General features: G+C 39.0%; 1 protein-coding gene across 3 annotated transcripts in view; it reads left to right on the top strand.

The window, feature by feature from the left end:
* The first annotated feature begins 1,860 nt into the window (after window positions 1-1,860).
* R3HCC1L (R3H domain and coiled-coil containing 1 like) overlaps window positions 1,861-26,549 on the top strand; it is a 104,938-nt gene continuing 80,249 nt past the window's right edge. For 2 of the 3 annotated variants that reach the window (XM_007963781.3, XM_007963780.3), the window contains exon 1: window positions 1,861-1,971. The gene's annotated coding sequence lies outside the window, so the exon portion shown is untranslated. Of the gene's footprint in view, window positions 1,972-1,992; window positions 2,823-26,549 lie in introns of those variants that run through there. The other variant, XM_038009417.2, reaches the window with a different exon arrangement.

The raw sequence follows: 26,549 nt of genomic DNA on the forward strand, positions 1-26,549 counted from the left end.
TGTTGTTTTCTCAGTACCCAGCACTGGTACATAGTAAGCAACAAAACATATTTTGTTGAATAATTGAATAACCAGGGAACTTTATTTTATATTTAATTTTCTTTTTTTTGAGACAGGATTACTCAGGCTGGAGGGCAGTGGCACAATCATGGCCCATCATAACTTTGAATTCTTGGGTTCAAGCAATCTCTGCACCTCAGCCTTCCAAACCTTCCAGGCTTGTGCCACCATGCCTGGCTAATTAAAAAAAATTTTTTTGGTAGAGATGAGATCTCCTTATCTAGGCTGGTCTTGACCTCCTGGGTTCAAGCAATGCTCCCACCTCAGTCTCCCAAATTGCTGGGATTACAGGCATGAGCCACCACAGTGGGCCTCCTCAGGAACTTTTAAAATAATGCCCATGTCCACCTACCCTACAATAAGATTTGCTAGAAATCTTCCTTCACTGAACCTCCCAATCACAATACCGGATTCTGACTGCCTGGTGAGTTTTTCCTGCCCACTGCACAGACAAAACCAATTCACTGAGACCATGGCAGAGCAGTAAAGAATTTAACTGATGAAGAGTTATCACTTAAATCAATCTCCTTGAAGGTTCAGAGGTTAGGGTTTTTATGGACATTTTGGTGGGCAGGGGGCTAGAGAATGGGTGCTGCTGATGGGTTGGGGATGAAATCATAGGGGTGTGGAAAACAGTCCTCATGCTCTGAGTCCCCTCTGGGTGGGGCCACAGGAGCAGCTGAGTCATGAGTTAAGAGTCCTGAAGAAGGAACAGATTCAAGGTGTACTTGGGAGATAGAATCTACGAGATTTGGTGACTATTTGAATATAGGAGGAAGAGGAAGTGAGAAAGGAGGAATCGGGTTAAAAAGTGAATATTAGTGAGTAGGGAGGAGGAATAGTAGTTCACTTTTCTTTTCTTTTTTTTTTTTTGAAGACGGAGTCTCCCTGTGTCACCCAGGCGGCTGGAGTGCAGTGGCGCAATCTTGGCTTACTGCAACCTCCACCTCCCAGGTTCAAGCAATTCTCCTTCAAGCAATTCTCCTGCCTCAGCCTCCTGGGTAGCTGGGATTACAGGTGCCCACCACCACACACAGCTAATTTTTGTACTTTTAGTAGAGACCTGTTGGTCAGGCTGGTCTCGAACTCCTGACCGCAAGTGATCCACCTGCCTCGGCCTCCCAAAGTGCTGGGATTACAGGTGGGAGTCACTGTTCCTGGCCCCAGTAGTTCACTTTTCAAAGACATTTGAGATACCTGTGGGCATGGATGAGGAAAGGTCTGTCTAGGAAGTTGAGAATACAAACAATGAGCTCAGGTGAGAAGGGGCTGGAGTGTCCCTTCTCCCACCCCAATTTTAAGAACTCTGGAAAACACCAGTATTTTAGAGGTAAGTTATAACAACAATTCTTGAAGGAAACCGAGTAGAATGAATTGAGAGAAGGAAAACCTGGATAGTGTCATAGAAAATAAGTGATAATGCCCAATAGCGTCAAATGACTAAAGCTTGAGTTAGATGAGTCCGAAAATACCTCCAATCAGTTTGGAAACAAGGACACTTAGGACAAGGAGACATTTTCAATGGGAGCGGAAGCTGCAGTGTGGAGTGAACAAGATGAGCAGAGACAGAGTGTAGATTATCTTTTTCAAGAAACTTGGCTGTGAACGGAATAAGTGAGATGGTATGACTAAGTGGGATGTGAGGAGATTTGAGCACGTATATAGCTGAGAGGAATGAGGGAGGGTTGAAGGGACAGGAGCGTAAACGCCCTCCTGCACTCGCCATTTTTCCAGCTTCTCCCCACGTGACCTGAACTCAGTGGGCGCAGCCGGGCCTCGCGGAAACTACAACCCCCAGAAGGCCCCGCGGCGCTGGGGGGCGGAGCCGAGGCCTGGCGCGCGCCCCAGCGGCGCGAGCGGAAGAGATAGAGCTTCGCGGAGACGGCGGAAGCGGAGAGCGACAGCGCGCGGGTAACAACCATCCCCAGATCCCTTCCCTCAGTACCCCAAGCTAGGACTTTTAATCTCCGCTTCTCTCTTCACAGCCTGGGACAAGACTTCCATTCCTTCGTTTGTTGCTGGTATTTTTTTTCCCCCTTGTGACGCGAGGGGCCGCCCCCCGCCTGGGGCGGAGGTTACTGGGAAGCTCCCGCCTTCCGACCCCTGCGGGCCCGCGGTTGAGAGGCACCCTCTTGGGGCTCTTTTGCCTTCACCCGGGCTCGTGCTCGCTTTGGGCGCTCGCCCCAAATGCTCCTGGCGGAGAGGACGTGCTTTTTCTGGGTTTCAGCAGGCATTGAGCGGAGTCCCTGGCGACCCCCTCGGGGTGGCGGGGGCGTGGGCCGCCGAGGCTGCCCCCGAGACGACCCCGGGGCTGCTGGCGGTTTCCGGGCTTCGCTTCGAGCTTCGCATTTGAGTCTTCTCCGCTGCCCGGGAGCCCCGGGCTACGGGCTGGGAGTGAGCAATCTATAAAGGAGCAGGTACTTCCTGCTTTTTCTTGGCAGGCCTTCGAAAAATCCCAAGTCCGGTCTTTAAAGTTTGTCCGTGCAGCCGCCTCTCGGTTGTTTACGGGAAGGAGCACAGGATTTGGAGTCTGATATCCTGGGAGAAGTCTCAGTCCGACCACTTGGCTGGACCTGTGATCTATTGTACAGCAGTCTGTTTACGCCAGCCTCAGTTTCCTTGTCTGAAAAGTGGGGATAATGTTCTTTCCCCTGCTGCCTTCCAGGGTTGTGGGCTTCAGCAGAAGTGATATTCCTTCAAAAGCTTTGAACTCTAAAGCGTGTTTCGGGTATAACCTTGCCATCCCCCCGTCTCCAGTCTAGGTCAGTTGAGTTTTAAAACCAGGTTCATGTCTATACGAAGATCAAATTAGTTAAGAAATAGGGGGAAAGTGTCTTTGGAAACGAATCTGAACCATGCAAATGTTTTTATGCCAGGTTCCTCGTGAAGAGGTGACCTTAGGGCGTTACCACCTGTGGAGTCAATTTAAAACTTCTGGATTTTAAGGCCCACCAGAATTTAAACTCTTCCTCAGCACACACAACTGCCTGTCTCTTGCTGTTATAACCTCCCTTCAGTATCACACAGGTGCAAGCATAAAGCAGTAAACGTTCCTCAGATAGGGTGGTGCTACAACTAATACCTGTCCCCAGCAGGTCTTGTGTCTTGTGTCACAGTTGAAATTCAGAATATAAATAGACAAATATTCCATCTGTTTCATTTTTTTTTGACGTTAAGCTTTGAGACTAAGCAAGTTGCTTATTGTCTTATTTTTTCCACTTATATAGAATGGTAATTCTGCAATCAGTTTTTTTTTTTTGGTAGAATTAGGATTTCACTGTGTTGTCCAGGCTGGTCTAATTCCTGGGCTCAAATGATCCTCCCACCTCGGCCTCCCAAAGTGTTGGTATTACAGGCGTTTGCCACTGTGCCCACTGTGCCCGACCTCTGCAATTAAGTTGTAAAGGGGTGAAAGAGTGTAGTTAGATACTTTTAGCCTGTGTTTATTCTGAATTTATTGATTGAAGAATACTTGAAAATGGTCCAGAAAACGAGAGGATGACAGTAAGTTGCATTAGCTTACTGTACAAACTCGAGCAAATTTGAGTTCAAATCCTAGTGCTATGTCTTACTGCAGGTTGGAGTATCCTTATCTGAAACGCTTGGGACCAGAATGTTTCAAATTTCGGATTTTGGAATATTTGCATATACATAGATCCCTTTGGGATGGGACACCAATCTAAACATGAAATTCATTTAGGTTTTATATATACCTTATATACGTAGCCTGAAGGTAATTTTATATAGTATTTTTAATAATTTAATAATTTGTGTCCAGACGCTGTGCCTCACGCCTGTAATCCTAGCACTTTGGGAGGCTGAGGCAGGCAGATTGCCTGAGCTCAGGAGTTCAAGACCAGCCTGGGCAACAAAGCGAAACCCCACCTCTATTAAAAATACAAAAAATTAACCAGGTGTAGTGGTGCACACCTGTAGTCCCAGCTACTCTGGAGGCTAAGGCATGAGAATCGCTTGAGTCCTGGAGGTGGAGGTTGCAGTGAGCGGAGATTGCGCCTTTGCACTCCGGCCTGGCCGATAGAGTGAGACCCTGCTGGGCATGGCACTAAGTTTGGATTTCATTTTGACTAAGACCTGTCACATAAGGTCATGTGTGGAATTTTCCACTGGTGGTGTCAAAAAGTTTTTGGGGCTGAGCGCGGTGGCTCACGCCTGTAATCCTGGCACTTTGGGAGGCCGAGGCGGGCAGATCACGAGGTCAAAAGATGGAGACTATCCTGGCCAACATGGTGAAACCCCGTCTCTACTAAACTACAAAAAACTTAGCCGGGCGTGGTGGCGTGTGCCTGTAATCCCAGCTCCTCAGGAGGCTAAGGTATGGGAATCGCTTGAACCCGGGAGGCAGAGGTTGCAGTGAGCTGAGATTGCGCCACTGCGCTCCAGCGTGGCGACAGAGCAAGACTCCCGTCTCAAAAAAAAAAAAAAAAAGAAAAAAAAAAAAAAAAAAAGAAAAGTTTTTAGGCATTCTGGATTTCGGATTTTCCGATTAGGGATTCTCAACCTGTAGTTTTTGATTTTGGGCCAATTAGTTGACTTCTCCGAGCCTGTTTCCTAATCTCTAAAATGGAGGTAAATAACATGTCACAAGGTGTCTACAAAGATGAAATGAGATGTGACCATAAATGGCTTAGTAGTGCTGGGTACAAATAAAGTTCTTATTATTTTGTTGCTATTGTTGATGATTATGATAATAGTGATGATAATTTTAGGTATTTTGCTGAAATTCCATTTATCTGTAAAATGAGGATAGTCATCCTTAATTCACAAACTTTACAAAATACTCTAAATAGAAGTTCTCAGATTGCAGTTTGTTTTTTAGCAATTGCATTTTATATAAAAATTATATTAGATTTTTTTCAATTTTAGAGGTTCCTAAAATGCTGTTGTGCAGGGTTATTGGGCTTTGCTGTGTTTCTGTTTTTCCAGAGATTCCAAATGTTGATTTGTACCTTGTTTGTTGAAATTGAACTGGTGCTTCATTTACAACCTGTGGTAAGAATGCACTTCTGTACGTTGTAGCTTTTGGCAGAACAATTATCTATCTTTATGACTCAGATATTGACTAGGATAGACGTTTATGGAACAGTTTTTTCTTCCTGCCTTATTTTTATTTTTTTTAAGCCAGACTATTTGACTTTAAAATTTAAGCCTGTTGGGTAGAGTTTGGGAGACTTGGTGACCTTCATTTTTTCAAGATGGCATTTCTTAGTGACCGATGCTGATGATGGCATTGGTATGTGTGTATCTGCAGGGAGTGAGAGTTGAGAAAAACCAAGGAGGAAAGCCTTATAGAGAAAAATGGTTTGTTGGTCAAGGCAAAGTCTTAAGTATGTATTTTTTACTTCCTTCAAGTGCCATATTGACTACCAGATATCTGCAGATTCAGATACTTAGGAAATGTTTCCTTTACTCTCTTTTTTTGATGTGGTATGCCTGTGCTATGTTTTGCCAGCTTCTTTCTACCTTTAGTTACGAATCAGCAAGATAACTATTTTTTCACACCAGACTTGTATACAAAGCTATGACAATAGAAAGTCACTTCCATTAAAATCTACTTTGTATGCTATGTGTCATTTTTTCCTTTATGTTTTAATCTTAAACACTTTTAGTTGGGGCGTAATAGCTCATTCCTGTAATTCCAGCACTTTGAGATCCTTTGAGGTAGGCTCATTTGAGGCCAGGAGTTCGAGACCAGCCTGGGCAACAAAGCGAGACTTCATCTCTATAAAAAAATTAACAACAACAACAAAATCATTTCAACACTTTTGTTCCTTGACTGTTTTTTACTTAAAAGGAATTTTTGGAAAGTATACTAATTCTCAGCTATAGTGTGTGAGTATGCATAGTGGATGCTCAGTAATGAGTGTGCTGACTAGTTCTGAATAGGAACATTTTGTTGATCGTCCTAGGTCACTGAGGTGCTCTGGAGAGGCCGTGTAGCATTGTGGCAGTAACCTATGCTTTGGAGTCAAGACAGACCAAGGTCTGAATCCAGGCTCACTAGATGTAACTTTGGTTCATACGATCATTCTGAATTGAGTTTCTCATCATCTGTAAGACAGATTAGACTAACCCTGCATGGTTGAAAAGATTAAAGATTGTTTGAATGAGGCACATATTAGTCAGGTTTAGTATAATATTAGAGATTGGAGTGGTGGTGTTATTACTATTTTGTATTATTTTTTCTGAAAGGTATGGATTTTGTTGATACATCTATATTCATTCCCCTAATGCTTCAATGAGCAGTATGTTTCTTAGCCAAGGTTAAGGTTGTTGACTGTGACCATGGAACCTAGAAACACACAGCAAAGCTAATTGGCCAGCATGGAGTTTGAGTCTGTGACCTTGTCCTCATTAGCTCCATAAGCTAACTATTCACAAATAATCTCACCAGAATGAAAGAAAAGGCTGGTATATTTTTTATTTGGCCCTCATGCAACTCATTAGACATAAGTAAATGAACTAGTGCCAGAAGCAAAAGTATAGATTTTTCATTAGCTTATGTAAATATTTGATTAGCCCTCACACTGTGTATGAAACTTGTGACCTGTAGGATGATCTTTGACAACTCCACTAACCTAAGTTTATAATTTAGACATTTCTTTTAGTTGTTGAATTATATTTGTTGTAGACTTCTCACCTATAGGAGAAGTGAGAAGAAATGGAACTAGGCTATTCATGTCTTGAAAGAGTACCCTCCTTCTGTTGTGCTACCCACAAGAAAATGTGCTCTTAGCTAGTGCAGAAAACATTTAGAATTATCCAGTAATGAGCCCAGCAGGATGGATGAAGCTTGGGGAACTCCCAAGAGCTTATTGAATTACAGAGAAATTCCAGTTGTCAAAGCATTAGATAGAGGAAAAGTTATAGGGTGTTACTCAGCAGTAGTAAGCCTGCATTTGGAGAGAATTTTCTTTTCTCTTAATAAAACATGGACCAATTGCTTTGAGTTTTGGTGTCCATTTTTCACTGTCTCATGCTAGCCTTCTGTATAGTTTTTCATTCTTCAAATTCACCCTTCAGTTTTATTAGTATTTGTTGTCCTTCTTCTTTTTTTTTTTTTAAATGCCAAATGTGGCTGGGTTGGGACTAGGGATAAAAACAGAAGAAGGAAAAGCACTGTTGGAAAATAGATTCTAGTGTCTAGTATCATGAGGTTTCCAAATAACATAGGTCAAACTGAACATGATGATACGGATTTCTGGGATAGGCAGATGGCTGACAGTTCATGACCATTTAACCTGTGCAGAGTGAATAATGTGGGCAAAAGGTGTGTAGCACTCCTTAATATCATATTTGTCTCTTAGAAAAGAGTCTGAATGTGTGTAGTGTTACTATTGGCTTGCAGTTGTGCTGTTTCAAGTTCTTTGCCATGGAATACCAGAAGAGTAGTAAAGAAAGAAGGGAAGCACTTGGATTTACATCCTGACTTCTCAAATTTTATGCCAGTAATCCTGTTTCTGTTTTCTTATCTTTAAAATAGGGTTAATAAAACCAGCTCTGCTTGTTTATACATATTAAAAGGAAAATTAAATGCAAGAATGTATTGAAAATGAGGTGGATAACGGGGAGAGACAGAAAGGCAGAATCCAAGAGAGGCGTTCAAAGACAGCTACACACATAGTCATAGAGACACATGCAATAGGCAGAGAGAGAGGAAGGTTAGTCAGAGACAGAGAAGTCAAAAACACTGAGCGGGACAGTCACCTAGGCAAAGTTAGAAAGCAGGGTAATCAGAGATGTAGAGAGAAGGGCAGAGTTAGAAATGAGGACAGACAGATACAGGGAGGGAGACAGAAAGAGTGAATGTCATGACCAAGATGGAGAGCTTTTTGAGTGTTTGTTATTTGAGAAGAACATGTAAATATAGTTGGCTAGGAAAGGGAAAATAAGCAGATATTAATAGTAAATCAAGTAACATACTTATGAAATTTTTGTCACACTAGCATTTTTCCTTAAATACTAAATTTATTTTGCATATTCAGCATGCAAATATCAAGCCAATTTATGTATTACCTGTTAACTACTTAAATGACCTCTCAAGTGTAGTTTAAACACATTTTTAAAAAAATTAAGATTAATATTATTTTTTTCTCTCAAAAAAATCTAATACATGACTTACTATAGAAAACATAGCAAATATGGTAAATTTAAAATGACAACAGAAAACACTCATAATCTCACAATCTAAACATAACATATAACGAGGCCCACATTTTTCATTTTTTTTTCCAGTCTTCCTTTTCCTAGGCATTTACTAAAGCCCGTCTACTTTCCTAAAGGACCCAAATGCTGTTTTTAAGTCCAAAATGATGCTATAACTATTTGTGGCAGAGTTAACACTTTATAATCCTATTTTGGCACTTAGGTACTTTCATAAACTATTTGTGTACCCATTTTTTTCTCTCCCTAGATTGTAAACTTTTAACTACAGACTATATGTTATTCATCTTTGTGTCTTGGGAATCTAGCAAAGTATCTTACATATCATAGGTATTCAGGGTATATTTGAGATAAATTGTTAAGCCTCCTAAGTAGAAACTGTCTTATTTAAACAGGTCTGCCAAATTGCACATTGGATTGGACCTTCCTTAAAGTTGAGAAAAACTTGATTTTAGGGGTGGTGTGTGTGTGTGTGTGTAATGTAAAGCTACCGAGCTGGGAAAGGGCACTTTTTTTCTCGTTACCTTTTGTTGTGTTTGTAACAAGCCATTCCAAAATATAATGGTGTAAAACAACCATTTTATTGTGCTGTGGATCTGTTGGAATTCAGACAGGACAGTTTCTGCACAGATGGCTTGCTTAAGCCTTAGCTGGGAAGATTCAAAAGCTGGTGGTGACTTTATGGCTGGTACTTAGAACCTGGAGGCTTCTTCACTCACATGCCTGGTGATTGATGTTGGTTGTCCCTCAGAACACCTACCTACCCAGATAGGCTAATTTGAGCTTCTTTGCAGCATAGTGGCTGTTTTCTACGAGAGAACCAGGTGGAAACTGCATTACTTTTTGTGACCAAGCCGTAGAAGTTCTGTGGTATCACAAGCTTGCCAGATTCAAGGAGTGAGTGACAGTTACATGGGATCCGCTTCTCACAGGAGTGTCAGAGTCATACTGTGAGAAAAACATTTTGGGGGTGGGAGGTAGCAAGTTAAAAAATGAGTTAATAAAACATTATCACTTTTTAAATGTCAGTGAATAAATGTTCTATTGAAAGTAAGGGTTTTTCCCTACTGCTAATGGTGTTTAGTTAAAAAATTTGTACTAGTAAAAATTTCTAAACCTAAAACTATTTTAAATTATTTTCTTGGCTTTTAAGCTCTGAACAAGATCTTATTATTTCTTTTTGACTGAATTTGCAAGTTGGTCAGTTTTTATACTTGGGTCTTGCCTCACCCCCATTTAATAAAACAAGTCTTGTTTTGTAAATGATATACATGTTCACTGCAGACAATTTAGAAAATCAGGAAAGAAACAAAATCAACTCATGATCTCACCTCTGAGATGTAATCAGTTTCAGGTTCATGATTTCTTTCTTTTTTTTTTTTTTTCTCTTTTTTCTTTTTTTATACCTGTAATCCCAGCACTTTGGGAGGCTGAGGTGAGCGGATCACTTTAGGCCAGGAGTTCGAGACCAGCCTGGCCAACATGGGGAAATCCTCTCTGTACTAAAAATACAAAAATTAGCTGGGCATGGTGGCGTGTGCCTGTAGTCCCAGCACTCAAGTGGCTGAGGCATGAGAATCATATGAACCCAGGAGGTGGAGGTTGCAGTGAGTGGAGATGGCGTTGCTGCCCTCCAGCCTGGGTGACAGAGTGAGACTCTGTCTCAAAAAAAAAAAAAAAGGTAGACCGGGTGTGGTGGCTCATGCCTATAATCTCAACACTTTGGGAGGCTGAGGCCGGCAGATTACTTGAGGTCAGGAGTTCGAGACTAGCCTGGCTGACATGGCAAAACCCTGTCTCCACTAAAAATACAAAAATTAGCCGGGTGTGGCAACACGTGCCTGTCGTCCCAGCTGCTCAGGAGGCTGAGGCAGGAGAATCGTTTGAATCTGGGAGGCAGAGATTGTAGTGAGTTGAGGTTATGCCACTACACTCCGGCCTGGGCCACAGAGTAACACTCTGTCTCCAAAAAACAAACAAACAAAAACAGAAGAAGAAAAAATACTAACGTGTTTAATTACGAAGTATTTTGCCTAGACCCTGGTTGGACTATTTTGTGACATATGGAACATTTACCATATTAACCTTTTCTAAATCTGAAAATTTCTGATTTCTGAATCTTGTCTGGTCCCACAAGTTTTGGATTAGGGATTTTGAACTGCAATTAAAAACCTAGTGTTAGGAAAAGATGAGTTTATTAACTTGTTTTGGTAGTTCTGAACTTTTTTATCACATGAATCTTCCCAGAACTTTTGTGCTTTCATTTCACATTTTCATTTCAGGAGAAGATCCAGAAGGAAAATAAGTAGTCTTGATTTGTTTATATGATCAGTAATTCTCTCTTACCATCCCACATAACTGTTTCAAACTTGTGACCATCTCCCAATACATTCAGAATTTCTAGTGACTTTTGTGCCTCTTGATCCTTTGTGTGAGAAGCAGTGATTTAAATTAAGTACCAGAGTTGACAAGCCCCTGGAGCCATGTCGTTCTTTGTTTTTGCCTCTGGTATTGTCACTGTGACATTGCTGTTCTTTCCCTTTTTGCCATAGTATTTCTTTTTTGTACTGTGTTTCTTGTTTGCTTCCTTGGGTATTCTGAAACTTTTCATTGCTTCTAACACTTTGGTGAGGGACAGTGCTTCAAAAACTAGGATAAGATCTTGGCTGCCAGTTTATTAACTTGCTGTTTGCCCCCCTCAGTGGAGAGAAAACATTAAAATCAAGGTTGAGGAGTGTATCTTTGACTTCATAATGTCATGTAGTTTTAACTTTTTGAGTTATTAGTACTGTCATAAATTCAGTATATGACCATACATTATGAAATATTCCAACCAGGGTCTAGGGCAGTACTTTGTAATTAAACACATTAATAGTTCACATGTATTCATTATAGAGGATTTGGAAAATACAACCCTATTTTCACCACCTGGAAGTAACTGTTACCATTGGGGTTTATTACCCCATTCTATTTTCTGTGTGTCTATTACCGTAGTACACACACATACTTAAACTGGAATTTCTTGCTGTTATATATAAACTTTGTATCCTGCTTTAAAAAATATATAATGGGTTGGTACAGTGGCTCAGTAATCCCAGCATTTTGTGGGGGGGCCGAAACAAGAAGATTGCTTGAACTCAGGAGTTTGAGACCAGCTGGGGTGACATAGTGAGACCCATCTCTACAAAAACAAAAATGTGAAATGTAGCACGAATTATATTACTGGGCAGTATTATTTATTTATTTCCGAGATGGAGTCTTGCTCTGTCGCCCAGAGCTGGAGTGCAGTGGTGCGATCTCGGCTTACTGCAACCTCTGCCTCCTGGGTTCAAGCAATTCTTCTGCCTCAGCCTCTTGAGTAGCTGGGATTATAGGGGCGCACCACCACGCCTGGCTAATTTTTGTATTTTTAGTAGAGGTAGGGTTTCACCATGTTGGCCAGGCTGGTCTCAAATTCCTGACCTTGTGTTCTGCCTGCCTTGGCCTCCCAAAGTGCTGGGATTATGGGTGTGAGCCACCGTGCTCAGCTGGGGCAGTAATCTTTAGATTTGTCTTCGTTTTGGATGGGAACCTAGGAGACTGGGATTCAAATTCTGGCTTTGTCCTTGCCGAACTGAAAACTAGGGCAAGTTATAGGATACCTCTGGGCTTCCATGTGTCAGCTGTCAGATTTCCAAAGTATTTGACACCACAGTCTTATGAAAGTTAACCCTCTGCTTAGAACATTATTCATACACAAAATAAGTCCTAGTCTGGTCTATCTTTGAGATCCTTCCAGTTCTACTACTGAATGATCTCTAAGTTGAGGAGTGCAAAATACAGCAGTATTTATGTCAGGTTATTTAGGCCTAATGGAACAGAAGGATCTTGAAGGAAATAAAAGAGTAACAAATTGACTGGAGGGGACAGAAGAAAACTCTGGAGGGAATGATGTGAAGTTGGGAGCAAGAATGAGTACAGTATGTGAACTGAGTGAGACGAACAAGCGATCTTAACGGTATTCCACAAATAGAATGATTTTTACTGATGAGTAGTGAGGAGATATGATTTGTTAAGTTTGTATGTGTATGGGGTAATGAAGGAGAATTAAGGGACAATATTGAAGGCTAGGCTGAAAAACTTAAATTTGATCCAATAGGTGGCAGGACTTCTGTTGAGAGTCATACAGTGAGAACCGTTTGACTGAGGCTGCCTTGGCAACTTTGTATGTTTGATAAACTTAAGTAGAGGGCGTTACTGAAGAGTACAGTATTTCAATTGTACTGTGGAATAATGTGGAAATAGAAATAATGTAAAAATAGAAAACATGATACCTCTTGTTTGTAAGATATGGGGTTAGAACTGGGAGTCAGAATACCACAGAATTTGAGCCTGACATATCAAGCATACTGTGTCATTGATAGTGGCATTGGGAAAGGATCTTGGATAGGTCTCGGAGAAAGATAAGTTCAGTTTCTAATATATTCAGTTTTAGGCATTAGGTTATTTAAGTGGTAGTTTTAAAAGTCTGGTGCTTTAAAAATTTATTCACCTAGATGAATGCTGCCCCTTTTAAAGTAATGTTTTTGGGGACATGCATTTATTCTAGCAAATAAATGTTCTCTGGAATTTGTCTTTTGAAACTGCTTTTAGAACCTGTAGAGCCACATAAGAAAACCATTCTTGCTGTGCACAGTGGCTCACGCCTGTAATCCCAGCACTTTGGGAGCCTGAGGCAGGTGGATCACGAGGTCAGGAGATCAAGACCATCCTGACCAACATGGTGAAACCCTGTCTGTACTAAATATACAAAAATTAGCTGGATGTGGTGGTGCGCGCCTGTAATCCCAGCTACTCGAGAGGCTGAGGCAGGAGAATCACTTGAACCCTGGAGGTGGAGGTTGCAGTGAGCTGAGATTGTGCCACTGCACTCCAGCCTGGGCAACAGAGTTAGACTCCGTCTCAAAAAAAAAAAAAAAAAAAAAAAAGCCGTTCTCATGACTTGATGGTCATATCCCTTGTCCTCAAAAGAATATGATCTTACTTGGTCATCTGTTTACCATACATATTTCTAAGTAATAATTGACAGTTTCTAAAAATTAATCTGTGGAAACATCAAATTTATTACTATGGAGGATATTTTAATGACTTGTGATTGTTGGGGACACTAAAAGTCTTAAGCTGTGATGGCATCTTATTTTGGTTATAGCTTTGTTGACAAATAATTTGCATACTATACAATTCACCCATTTTTTTGGTGGGGGGGACATGTGATAAATTTATATAATTTGTAAAGATCTAATAAGAGTAAATAGGGATACCCATCACCTTACACAGTTGTGTTTTGTTTTGTTAAAAATGTTTGAAATATGTAAATAGATTATTGTAAACTTTAGTCATCCTACTGATCTGTCAAACACTAGGTTGTATTTCTTCTATCAAATTTTGTGTTTGTACCCATTAATCAACCTCTTTTTATCTTCCCCAGCCACACTCCTTCTTGGCTTCTGGTACCCACCAGTCTACATTCTGTCTTCAAGACATGTGCTTTTCAGATCCCGTGTATAAGTGAGAACACATGATATTTGTCTTTCTGAACTTGGCTTGTTTTACTTAACATAACGACCTCTAGTTCCATTTATGTTGCTGCAAATGACAGGATATCGTTCTTTAAAACATTTTTGTGTTATTTTAAAATTATTTTTATCGGGGGCAACCTTCTGAGCCAGAATAGGTTCAGAGAGACTCCCAGTTTCATTCTTCTTCATGGCTGAATAATATTCTACTGCGTATATGTACCATTTTTTCTTCCTATGTTTATCCATTGAGGGACACTTAGGTTGATTTCATATTTTGGGTATTGTGAATAGTGCTGCAAAAAAATAACATGGAAGTGCAGATGTCTCTTTAATATATCGATTGCCTTTCTTTTGAATATATATCCAGTAGTGGAATTGCTGGATCATATGATGATTCTATTTTTCATTTTTTGAGGAACCTCCATACTGTTCCCCATAGTAGCTGTATTAATTTACATTCCTTCCAACAGTGTAGGAGAATTCCCCTTTCTCCACATCCTCACCAACATGTGTTATGCCCTGCCTTTTTTATAAAAGCCATTTTAACTGGTGTGAGATTACATCTCATTGTGGTTTTGATGTGTGTTTCTCTGATGAATAGTGATGTTGGACATTTTTTTCATGTACCTGTTGGCCATTTGAATGTCGTCTTTTGAAAAGTCTATTCAGATCGTTTGCCTGTTTTTAAATCAATCTGATTTATTTGTTCTTTTGCTGTTGAGTTGTTTGGACTCCTTATATATTCTCATTATCAATCCTTTGCCAGATGCATAGTTTGCAAATATTTTCTCCATTCTGTGGGTTATCTCTTTACTTTGATTGTTTCCTTTGCTGTGCAGAAACTTTTTAGCTTGATTTAGTTCCATTTGTCTATTTTGCCTGGGTTGCATGTGCTTTTGAGGTCTTACACAAAAAATCTTTGCCTAGATCAATGTCCTGGAGCAACTCATCAGTGTTTTCTTCTAACAATTTGATGGTTTCAGGCCGTACATTTAAGTCTGTAATCCGTTTTGATTTGATTTTTGTATTCAGTGAAACATAGGTCCTAATTTCATTATTCTCAATATAGTTACCCAGTTTTTCCAGCACCATTTGTTGAAGAGACTGTGTTCTTTCCCCATTTTATGTTCTTGGTGCCTTTGTCAAAAATAAATTGGCTTTAAATGTATGGATTTATATTTGGATTCTGTATTTTGTCCCATTGGTCTGTGTGTCTGTTTTAATTTTAATACCATATTGATGTGGTTACCAGAGTTTTGTAGTATAATTTGAAGTCAGATAGTGTGATACCTCCAGTTTTCTTCTTTTTGCTCAGGATTGCTTTGGCTATTCAGGTTCTTTTGTGATTCTGTATAATTTTTGTATTTGTTCTTCTGTTTCTATGAAGAATATCATTGGTATTTTGATAGAGATTGCATTGAATCTGTACATTCTTGGGGTAGTATTGTCATTTTAACTGTGTTACTACCTCTAATTCGTGAGCATGGAATATCTTTCCATTTTTGGTATCGACTTCAGTTTCTTTCATCAGTGTTTTATAATGTTTCTTGTAGAGATCTTTCACTTCTTTGGTTAAACTGATTCTTTGTAGCTGTCATAAATGGGATTGCTTCCTTGAATTCTCTTTCAGATTGTTTGCTATTGGCATATGTAAATCTACTGATTTTTGTATGTTGATTTTTGTGTCCTACAACTTCACTGAATTTATCAGTTCTAAGAATTTTTTGGTGGAATCTTTAGATTTTTCTATATATAAATCATTTTGTCTGCAAAAAGGAGCAATTTGACTTCCTTTCCAATTTGGTGCCCTTTGTTTCTTTCTCTTGCCTTATTACTCTGGCCAGAACTTCCAGTATTATGTTGAATAAAAGGGGTAAATGTGGGCATCCTTGTCTTGTTCCGGATTTTAGAGGAAAGGCTTTCAATTTTTCCCTGTTCAGTGTGTGATATTAGCTGTGGATTTGTCATATATAGCCTTTATTATTGGTACATTCCTTCTATACCCAATGTGCTGAGGGTTTTTATCATAAAGGGATATTAGATTTTATTGAATGCTTATTCAGCATCTATTAAAGTGATCATAGGGTTTTTTGTTCTTGGTTCTGTTAATGTGTCATGTTTATTGATTTGCACATGTTGAACGATCTTTTCCTCCCTGGGATGAATCCCACTTGCTCATGGGGAATTATCTTTTTAGTGTGCCGTTGAATTTGGTCTTCTAGTATTTTTGCGTCTATGTTCATTAGTGATACTGGCCCATAGTTTTCTTTTTTTGTTGTGTCCTTGACTGGTTTTGGAATCAGGGTAATGCTGGCCTTGTAGAATGAGTTGGGAAGTATTCCCTCTCCTTCAGTTTTTTGGAAGATTATGAGCAGAATTGGTATTCTTTGAATGTCTGGTAGAATTCACCAGTGAATCCATCAGTTCCTGGACTTTTCTTTAATGGGAGACTTTTTATTACAGCTTCAATCTGGCTATTCCTTATTGGTTTGTTGAGTTTTTCTATTTCTTCATGGTTCAATCTTGATAGGTTGTATGTGTCCAGGAATTTGTCCAGGAACTGTCCATTTCTTCCAGGTTTTCCAATTTGTTGGCATATAGATGTTAAAATAGTCTCTAATGATTCTTTGTGTTTATGGTCTCACTTGTTTTGTCTCCTTCTTCATTTCTGATTTTATTTGGGTCTTCACTTTTTTCTTAGTTTAGCTGAAGTTTTGTCGATTTTGTTTCTCTTTTCAAAAAAACAACTTTTTATTTCGTTGATTTTCTGTAGTCTAAATTCTATTTCTTTCTGCTCTGATCTTTATTATTTCTTTCCTTTTACTAATTTTGGGTTAGGTTTGTTCTTTTTTAGTTCCTTGAGGCACGTTATTAGATTATTTGAAGTCTTTCTGCTTTTTTGATGTAGGCATTTATTGCTATAACTTCCCTCTTACTGCTGCTTTTGCTTTATTCTATAGATTGTAGTGTGTTATATTTTCATTTTTGTTGTTTCAAGAAATTTTTAAATTTCCTTCTAATTTCTTCATTGATCATTCAGGTGTTACTTAATTTCCATGTGTTTGTGTTTCCTGAACTTCCTCTTGTTACTGATTTTTAGTTTTGTTCCATTGTAGTCAGTTTTTGTTTCATTGTAGTTTTGTTTCATTGTAGTTCACATGCTTTCTGCTTTTTTGAATTTGTTCAGACTTGTTTTGTGGCCTAAGATATAGTCTGTTCTGCAGAATGTTCCATGTCCGGATGAAAAGCGTGTGTATTCTGTGCACTTGGATGTTCTAGAAATGTCAGGCCGATTTGTTCTAGTGTATAGTTTAACTCTGATGTTTCTTTGTTGATTTTTTTGTCTGGATGATCTGTCGTTTACTGAGAGTGGAGTGTTGAAGTCCCCTGCTGTTACTGTATTGCAGTCTGCCTCTCCCTTAAGATCTATTAACATTTGCATTTTATGCTTGGCAGCGCTGGTCTTTTTTCTTCTTTAATTGTGTATCTTCAAATAGCCTCTCAAGTTCACTGATTCTTTCCTTTGTGTGATCTTTCTGCTGTTGAGAGCCTCTAATGACTTTTTCAGTTCACAAATGTATTTCTGAGTTCCAAGATTTGATTTCTTGTACTATTTCAATCTCTTTGTTAAATTTCTCCAATCAATTTCTGAATTGCTTTTCTATGTTATCTTGGTGATCGCCAAATTCCCTTAAAATGGCTATTTTGAATTCTTGGTTAGAGGGTTCCCAAGTTGCTATCTTGCTAGGGTCAGTTACTGGTTCCTTGCTTTGCTGTTCGAAGAGGCCTTGGTTCCCTGTTTGCTGTTGTTTCTTGCGGATGTACATCTGTATCTTTACCTTGAAGGATAGTTCTTTGTTCCAGTCTTTTCTTTCTGCCTTGTTTTCTGTTTTGCAAGCTCCCCTGTTTGGATCTACTTGTTTTGGTTTTTATTATGTGTTTGCTTAGTGATTCTTTATAATATACCTCTTGATTTTCTTTTTCTTTTCTTTTTTTTTTCCTGCTAGATTGCTGCCTCTTTTTCGGCACCAGCTGGCACCTTAAGCCCAGGTTTGCCTCGGTTCTAGTAACCAGTCAGTATGCTGCCCCTCCTGCATGGGGGCGTCCCACAGGAGATATTCCAGTAGTGTGGGAAGATTGGCTATGGGTTCATGCCCAGGTGACTTGTGGAATGAACCTCCTACGGTGTGGTGCTGCTGAACAGCTGTTTTGATTTGCAGTCACAGAGCAGAGTTTCTAGGGCTGGGAGTAGTAGTCCCCCCCCCCCCCCCCCCCCCCCGCCTTCTTTGTCTCTGGCTGTCCTCAGGGATACTTCTTCCTTTACATACTCCCAACACTTCCTGTAATTTGAGGCAGGGACAGGTCTCCTGCCAGAGATCCTAAGATGGTGGGAAGCTGCTTGTCCACCTGATTCTCTTTTTCCAGTATAGTGATTGTGAGTTGTGGGGGAAGTTTTCTGCATTATTGGTGTTGAGCTGGTTGGGGAAAAGGGCATCATGGTTATGGAAGTTCGGTTTTTGTTTCCTGCTTAGGTTTTCTCACTTCTCCGTGGCCCTGAAACTGTCTCCTCCTTATTTTTGAATTCTGGGACATTGCTGGTGATAATCTCAGCACTTTGTTTTTGGTTTTCTGTGGGGCAGTTGAGTGAAGCCAGCTTGCTTCTATGCTGCCATTTTGGAACTGGAAGAATATGTGATAGTACTTTGGAAGAAGGTCTAGTGTGTGCTGGTTAAGAGGATGGGTTCTGGGGACCTCGGTTTGAATGATCTCTTTAGTACATTGTGTCTTGAGCAATTTATTTAATTTGTCTGGGCCTCATTTCCTCATTTGTATAATGGAGATGGTGATAAAACTTTACTTTGTAGGATTGTTGTGAGGACTGGCTCTGAGAACAATGACTGGCAAATACTAGGAGCTCAGTAAATATTAGCTATTTATTACCACCACCACAACTACTATTATTGTTTCTACCACCACTTTGTCTGTTTATCTATTTTGTTTTAAAAATTAGTTATATTCCTATATAATTCTGTCGCATACTAGTGGAATGATAGGCAGCTGAATATAAAATTGGAGCTCAATAGATGAGACATAGAGATGTTTTTTTAAGAATGTTTGGCCTAAACCTTAGAGAAGAGCAGAAAAGACTAAGGATGAAGAATTAGGGAATACCCATAGTAAGGGTGCAGGAGGCAGAAAAGGAGCCAGTAAAAGAGTAGAGAGAGATTGTTTAGAGAAAGAGGGAAGGCCGGGCACGGTGGCTCAAGCCTGTAATCCCAGCACTTTGGGAGGCCGAGACGGGTGGATCACGAGGTCAGGAGATCAAGACCATCCTGGCTAACACGGTGAAACCCCGTCTCTACTAAAAAATACAAAAACTAGCTGGGCGAGGTGGCGGGCGCCTGTAGTTCCAGCTACACAGGAGGCTGAGGCAAGAGAATGGCGTGAACCCAGGAGGCGGAGCTTGCAGTGAGCTGAGATCCAGCCACTGCTCTCCAGCCCGGGCGACAGAGCGAGACTCCGTCTCAAAAAAAAAAAGAAAAAGAAAAAAAAAGAAAGAAGGAAAATAAGGCACATATATTAGTGTAGAGGTTATATGAATTGGAATTAAATTTAGTTGCAACCAAGTACCAGAGACTTAAATGTGATAGAAGTTCATGTCTGTCGAGTTAGAAATTCCAGAAGTAGTCAGTTTAGGACTCATGTGGTTTGCCATGGTGCCACATTGCCCCACTGTGCTCGGATTCTGTTATTTTCCAAAGACACTTTATGGTCTAAGAGAGCTACTAACTTCAGCTATTTCACGTACATTGCAGTCATCAGAAGGAGAAAGAGAAGAACACATCTCACTTCCTTTAAGGATACTTCCTGGAAGTTATATATTACAGGTTGAGTATCCCTTATCCAATATGCTTAGATCCAGAGAATGGTTTCACATTGTTTTCACATTCTGGAATGTTTGCATTACTCTGTGGATATCATGCAGACCTTGTCGATACTTTCAACCATATCGTTATACTACAGAGCAGAGAATAAGCAAAAAAAAAAAAAAAAAAAAAAAAGGCATAGTGAGTAATAGTAATGCAGTACATCTTGGCCCCATGTGAGGCATTGTGGGGAGCCTACAGTTGGTGTATCTGGCGTATACACATGTCGTTTTATTACCCATTGTGGGCATGCTTGTATAGAGGAATCTGGGTGTGTGCAGATATATATTGCAGCTGATGGGGGCTGGGAGGGTCTTTCTTTCCTTGGGGACACTGAATAAACTATGTGTTGGGTGCCTGCATTGTGACTGCAATCTGTCACATGAGATCAGGAGTGGAATTTTTCACTTGTGGCATCATTTTGACACTCAGAACATATTAGATTTTGTAGCATTATAGATTTTTGGATTAGGGAGTTCCATGTATACTACTTTTGCTTATATCCCATTGGTCAAACTTAGTCACATGGCCACACCCTGCTGCTGGAGAGGCTGGAAAATGTAGACTTTATTTTGAATGGTCAGTGCCTGGCCATTCAAATAAAGAACAGGAACAGTGAGAACAATCCCAGTGTAGCTAGATGAAGAATACAGGGTAGATAACAGGTAATTGTCTTTAGGACAGTTTAATTCATTATTGGTTATTCTTGATAGAGTTTTTATAATTACTGAACTATAAGTACAAATTCATTCTTGTCAAATTGCATCAACAGTATGTTGTTTTTAGGGTGTAATCTCTTCATGAATCCTTGCTTAATTAGGATTATCAGTTTCTCATAAAAAATCTGTATGTATACATAGGTATGTGTTTATGTGCATGTGTGTGTACACATCCCCCCATTTAACATTAGTGTTGGCCAAAATTATTTCATATGACAACAGTGTGAAGTAAAATTGATGGTAAATAAGCTGCTGATAACCCTCTTCTGTTGTTTTAAGCCTGTAATTTTACCCAGTATTCTATTTGGTAAATACTCTCCAATTTGGTTGTTTTTTTGGCCAATGTTTTTAATCTGTCTCTGTCCTTTTATATTACTACTCTGTCTCACTGCTGTTAATTATACTTCCTGAAATAGATAAATGAACAAATTTAATTAAATGTGTTATTTGCACTGTCTCCTGATCATTAATGAATTTGTAAGTAAGGTCAGACGTGTAATCTTTCTAGTATTACAATTCGTGAATCTTCACTGTCTACTCAATTGGTAATTATTTGCTTAAATTTTTTTTTTTAAAGCTTCTATATTTTGTGTGTTTATGCTCTTTCAGTATTAGAAATATAAAGATCTTCTAACAAAAAGGAAACTTTTTCTGTAGGATATTCTGTCCCTTTTGGTTGAAAATGTTTTCTTTAGACATGTTTTTGAATGATGAACAATTAAGTTTATGTGGTGCTATTTGGGTTTTCAAAAAAAAAATTTTAAAATAATTTAAAATATTTTCTCAATAGATGTAGAGTTTAAAATAGACATGTTTTAAAAAGTCCAATAGTGAAAAAAGGTTTTATAACAAAATATAGTGAGTAGTTTTTGTCCCACCACTTCCCATTCTCTCTAGTCCTCTCCCTAGAGGATACAGGGTAGATAACAGTTAATTTTTTTATTAACTTAATAATTTAACAGTTAATAAGCTATTTCTTCTTAAGCTATTTCTTCTGGCATCAACCTATCTCTGTATTTAAAAGTAATGTATGTACAATGCTATCTTTTGATTTACCAGTTTTTTTCATTATATATGGAGTTTCTATTATGGTAAAGAAAGTTTTAGTGTTATTAAATACCATCTCCACTACTGCTTCTCCCTAGCTTCTTAATTTAGTTCTATTAAAATATTTGGTTAAGTCTAATAATGTTATGTTTACATTACTATGCCTGTGCAAATTTTACTTGCTGATAGTGTCTTAAATAGCCCCTCGGTGCAGTTTTCCACAAGGTCAATCACACTAATCTGTCAGTTAGAATTTTTTTTTTTTAAATTCTTGGAAATTTCTCTTCTAGAGACTTCCAATGTCCTACTATTGAAGCCTACTCTCTCGACCTGCTGCATTGCTCTTTTCCTAGTATGATTTCCCCTTGTTGTTATCCTTAGATTTTTCTCTGCTGGGTTTGATTCTCCGAATATTGTTAGAACTCCTATCTTCTTTAGGCTTCATTTACCTCTTGCTTAGGTGGAGCACATCCTCTAGTAGTTGTGTTGGATTCAAAAGATGATACCATGCCAGACAGCATGAGGATGACAGCCTTCAGCATGCCTACCCTCTCACACAACTTCAATCTGGATTGGTTGCTTTCTGCTGCGGGTGCACAGTTGTCATCCTAGAGTCCCATTCACTAGTATTCCTTCACTTCTCTCTTGTGTGGGATGTCTTGTTTTCTGTATCTTATCTCTTCTTTCCTTTGGTTTGTTTCCTTGTTTGTTGTCAAAGGATGATGAGATCATCACTATCTAAAATATCTAAACAGGCACAATGTCCCAGAACAAAGCAGATTGCTAGTTTTATATAGTGTTTTGGGGGAGTGTGGTGCTCAGGGATTAGAAAATTTTAAGAGGCAGCAGAAGCAGATTAACATAATTTATAGACAAATGGTTACTTGGGTGAGACCATTGTCGATTGGTTGAGACCATTGTCGATTGGTTGGCATTTGGGTATTTTATTGTAGTGACTTTCTCCCTAACTTTAAATTGGCTGACTTTCAGAAGTAAGGGGCTAAGCTAACACTGATTAGCTTGTAAAAGAAAAGTAAGTTGTTTTTACAATGGAATGGGTATAAGTAGTCCTTGGCAACTTTTTACTATAGTTACGAACAATCAGTCTTTCCTAAATTTGTAAGAACTTTAAAATTCTCAATCTTCTAGTAGCTTTCTAGGAAAGCGTACACGGTAGGTAATTTTTTGAGCCTTTCCATGTCTGAAAATATTTTTGGTTTCTGTTTTCACATTTGATTAATATAGTTTGGGTGAGTGTAAAATTCTAGGTTGGAAATATTTTTCTTCGGAATTTTGAAGGCATAGTTTCTTTTTTCTCCTCATCCTTGATTGCTTTTGAGAAGTCTTAAGCCAGTGTGGACTCTCTTCTTTCATTTGGATCTTTTCAATGGAAACTTGTTAGACCTCTGCTTTGTCCCCAGTGTTCTGAAGTTTCGCAATGATGTGCTTTGGTGTGGGTCTGTGTTTATTTTTATCTACTGTCCTTGGTGTTTGTGGGTACCTTTCAATGTAGAACAGTTGGCATTTTTCTGGGACCTGGTGTATGGAATGGGGGTGGGGCAGTAGATTTTAGGTTCAATATGCTTACTTAATCACCCAGTTTTAAAGACCTCTGCACTTCCAGTCAGCCCCTGATCTACAGATGGTCTATTCTACATTTTAGAGATAATCCCAAACTTTTTTTCACAGAGGAGGAGGGGATCTCAGGATCGCCCCTTTCACCCAGTGCCCTCCCTGCTTTTCACTTCCAGTTCCAGAGTTGGTATGGCCAGTCCCTGACTCTGATGAGGATTTCTGACTGTAAATTGGGTTGAGTGGCAACTTTCTCTACTGCTGGTTTGGAATTTGGCTTTTTAAGTTCTGCTACACATTGAGCATTCATCAATACATAACTTCCAAAGTTTTGTTACTTTTTTTTCTCTTCTCCGCTGTCTATCCTTGTGGATTTATGTTTTAAGACAAAACAAATTGACTTATTTCAGTAGAATTTTTGGAGAGAAGCAAAATTATATGCATATGTGCATTCCATTCTCTTAACAGAAAAACAGCTATAAGACTAACTGCAATATTCTTTTCTTTTCTTTTTTTTCTTTTTTTGAGATGGAGTCTTGCTCTGTCGCCCAGGCTGGAGTGCAGTGGCGCGATCTTGGCTCACTGCAAGCTCCGCCTCCTGAGTTCATGCTATTCTCCTGCCTCAGCCTCCGGAGTAGCTGGGATTACAGGTGTGCGCCGCCACACCCGGCTAATTTTTTGTATTTTTAGTAGAGATGAGGTTTCACCGTGTTAGCCAGGATGGTCTTGATCTCCTGACCTCATGATCTGCCCACCTCGGCCTCCCAAAGTGCTGGGATTACTGGTGTGAGCCACCACTCCCGGCCCTAACTGCAATATTCTTATGTGAAATAATATTACAGTAGCATTACATGATTATTATATTTCTGATATGTGAAAGGTAGAGTTGCAGAATATGTTGCTCAAATGCAGTAACACTAAACATAGGTCTGCAGAGAGGGCACTGCTACAGAGAATAGTCATACCTTCCTTGATGTGAGCTATTCCTTTAATTTCTAAAAATCATCATTGGAAAACCCACAAAAATGTTACATCTGTATTATAGGAAAACTAGAATACAGTGATAAACCTGAAGAATAAAATAAGAGTCACTTTAATTACACTACCCAGAGCTGCCCACTATTAACAAATTAGTGTATATATTTTTCTAGTCTTTGTTTATGCATTTGCCTATGTATTTGTGGACATATGTTTAAATGGGGCATACTATATGTATTATTTTGTTCCTTCCCCATTTTTTCCAACCATGAAAGTATATGGCTCTTGAGTCGAGAATTTTTTTGCACAGAATCCTAGAGATTATATTCTCATTAACAACATCTAACTCCTATTTGCTTGATTGTACATTATGTGCCAAGCACTGTGCTGACTGACATCTTTGTTTTTCTGTTTAATTTATGTTGACATTATTTCAGACCACAGAAAAATTCCAAGAGTGGTATAGAGAGTTCACCCAAATACCCCAAATGTTAGCATTTTACTACATTCCCTTTCTTATTTCTCTCTCGTGAGAGTAAAATGTAGACCTTACTCCCTTTTATACCTAAATAGTTAAGTGTGCACTTTCTAAAAAACAAGGACATTCTTTTATATAAGCCACAGTATAGTTGTCAAAATCAGGAAATTAACATTGATTTAATGTTAATTATGTAACCTACAGACTTATTCAGATTTTACCCATTGGCCCATTGTACTTTATAGCAAAAGAAAATTCCAGGTCATGAGAGTGCATTTAGTTGTCATATCTCTAGTTTCCTTTAATCTGGTGCAGTTTCTGTTTTTTTCGTGACATTGACTTTTTTTTTTTTTTTTTTTTTTTTTGGAGATAGCGTCTTACTGTTGCCCAGGCTGGAATACAGTGGTGTGATCATGGCTCCCTGCAGCCTTGAACTCCCGGACTCAAGCAATCCTCCTGCCTCAGCCTCCTGAGTAGCTGGCACTACAGGTGCCCACCACCACACCTGGTTAATTTTTTATTTTTTGTAGAGACAGATTCTCCCTGTGTTGCCCAGGCTGGTCTTGAACTCCTGGGCTCAAGTGATCCTCTTGCCTGGGCCTTCCAAAAAGTGTTGGGATTACAAGTGTGAGCCACTGCATCCAGCCGACATTGATATTTCTGAAGAGTGCAAGACAGTTATTTTGTAGAACATGTACAGTTTGGGTTCATCTGATGTTTTCTCATGATCGGATTAAGGTTATTCATTTTTGATAGGAGTACCACAAAGTATCGTTATGCTTTTGCATCGTATCAGGAGGCACAAGATGTTCAAATACTGGTAATATGATTTTGGATCACTTGATTGTTACTGTTTTTCCTTTTGTAATTTTTTTGTGGTAAAATACACATTTATTTTTATGTTTTGACAATTTTTAAGTGTATAGCTTAGTGGCATTATATTCTCTTTGTAATTCACATTCACAGTCCCTTTAAATAATTTTAAAGTGTTTTGTGAAAAAATACATACTTGGTAAATATCTTGTCACTATTTGAACTTTCACTCACTAATTTTAATATCCATTTGTTGTAAACATCTTGTTACTCCTTGAACTTTTGCTCACTAATTTTAGTATCCATTGGTGATTTCTGCCTAATTTTCATAATGGTTCTTGAGTGGTGATAGAAAATTCTAATTCCATTATTCCTTCTACGCTTATTTATAATAGTACTTTATTTTGACACTGTCCCTGACGTGGCCAGTGGGAGCCCCTTCAGTTCTTTTGACACACCCTGTCATTCTTGGAGCACGTATTCTAGGCTCATCTTGCACTTTCCCAGCCCCAGCCTTGGAATAAGGAGTTTCTTCTCGAAGCCCTGATTCCTTTTAATAGTGACTTTAAAAGCCACAGTCTGGACTCTAGATGTCCTGGTTGCAATTGGTATTGCTTCTAGGCCTTCTCAGCTGACGTCTAGGAAATAGGTATGTGTGAGAGGAGGGAGTGTGTGTGTTTGTGTGTATGTGTGCACACACTAGTGTATCTTTATTAAAAGCAGTGAGTTTATACAGGTACCTCAGATTCTGACCCAACACTACAGGGTTTATTCTGTACTTTCCTCATTCCGTATTTGTAGCTCTGATTTCCAACGATGAGAAATTACTCATATTTTTGCTTATTGGTTCAATTCTAAAATGTAAGAAAATAGTTTAAGAATTATTAACTCATACCACCATTTAAAAGACACCTCGTACGTAGAATTCAATGTTTGTTTATAGTGTTTTTCCTTTAGCCTAGGGACATGTAGTCTAAATCTGTACTGTGTAATAATACGGTAGCTACTAGCCACATGAATAGAGATGTGTTACAAGTATAAAATGTACATTGGATTTGAAAACTTACTACAAAATAAATATGAAATATCTCACTGGTATTTTAATAATAGTTTATGTTGATTATGTGTTGAAATATTTTAAGTGTATTTGATAAAATATATTAATAAAATTAATTTCACTTTAATGTGACTACTAGAAAATGTTAAATTACGTATG

The sequence above is a fragment of the Chlorocebus sabaeus genome, chromosome 9 (genome assembly GCF_047675955.1).
Source record: "Chlorocebus sabaeus isolate Y175 chromosome 9, mChlSab1.0.hap1, whole genome shotgun sequence".
NCBI lineage: Eukaryota > Metazoa > Chordata > Mammalia > Primates > Cercopithecidae > Chlorocebus > Chlorocebus sabaeus.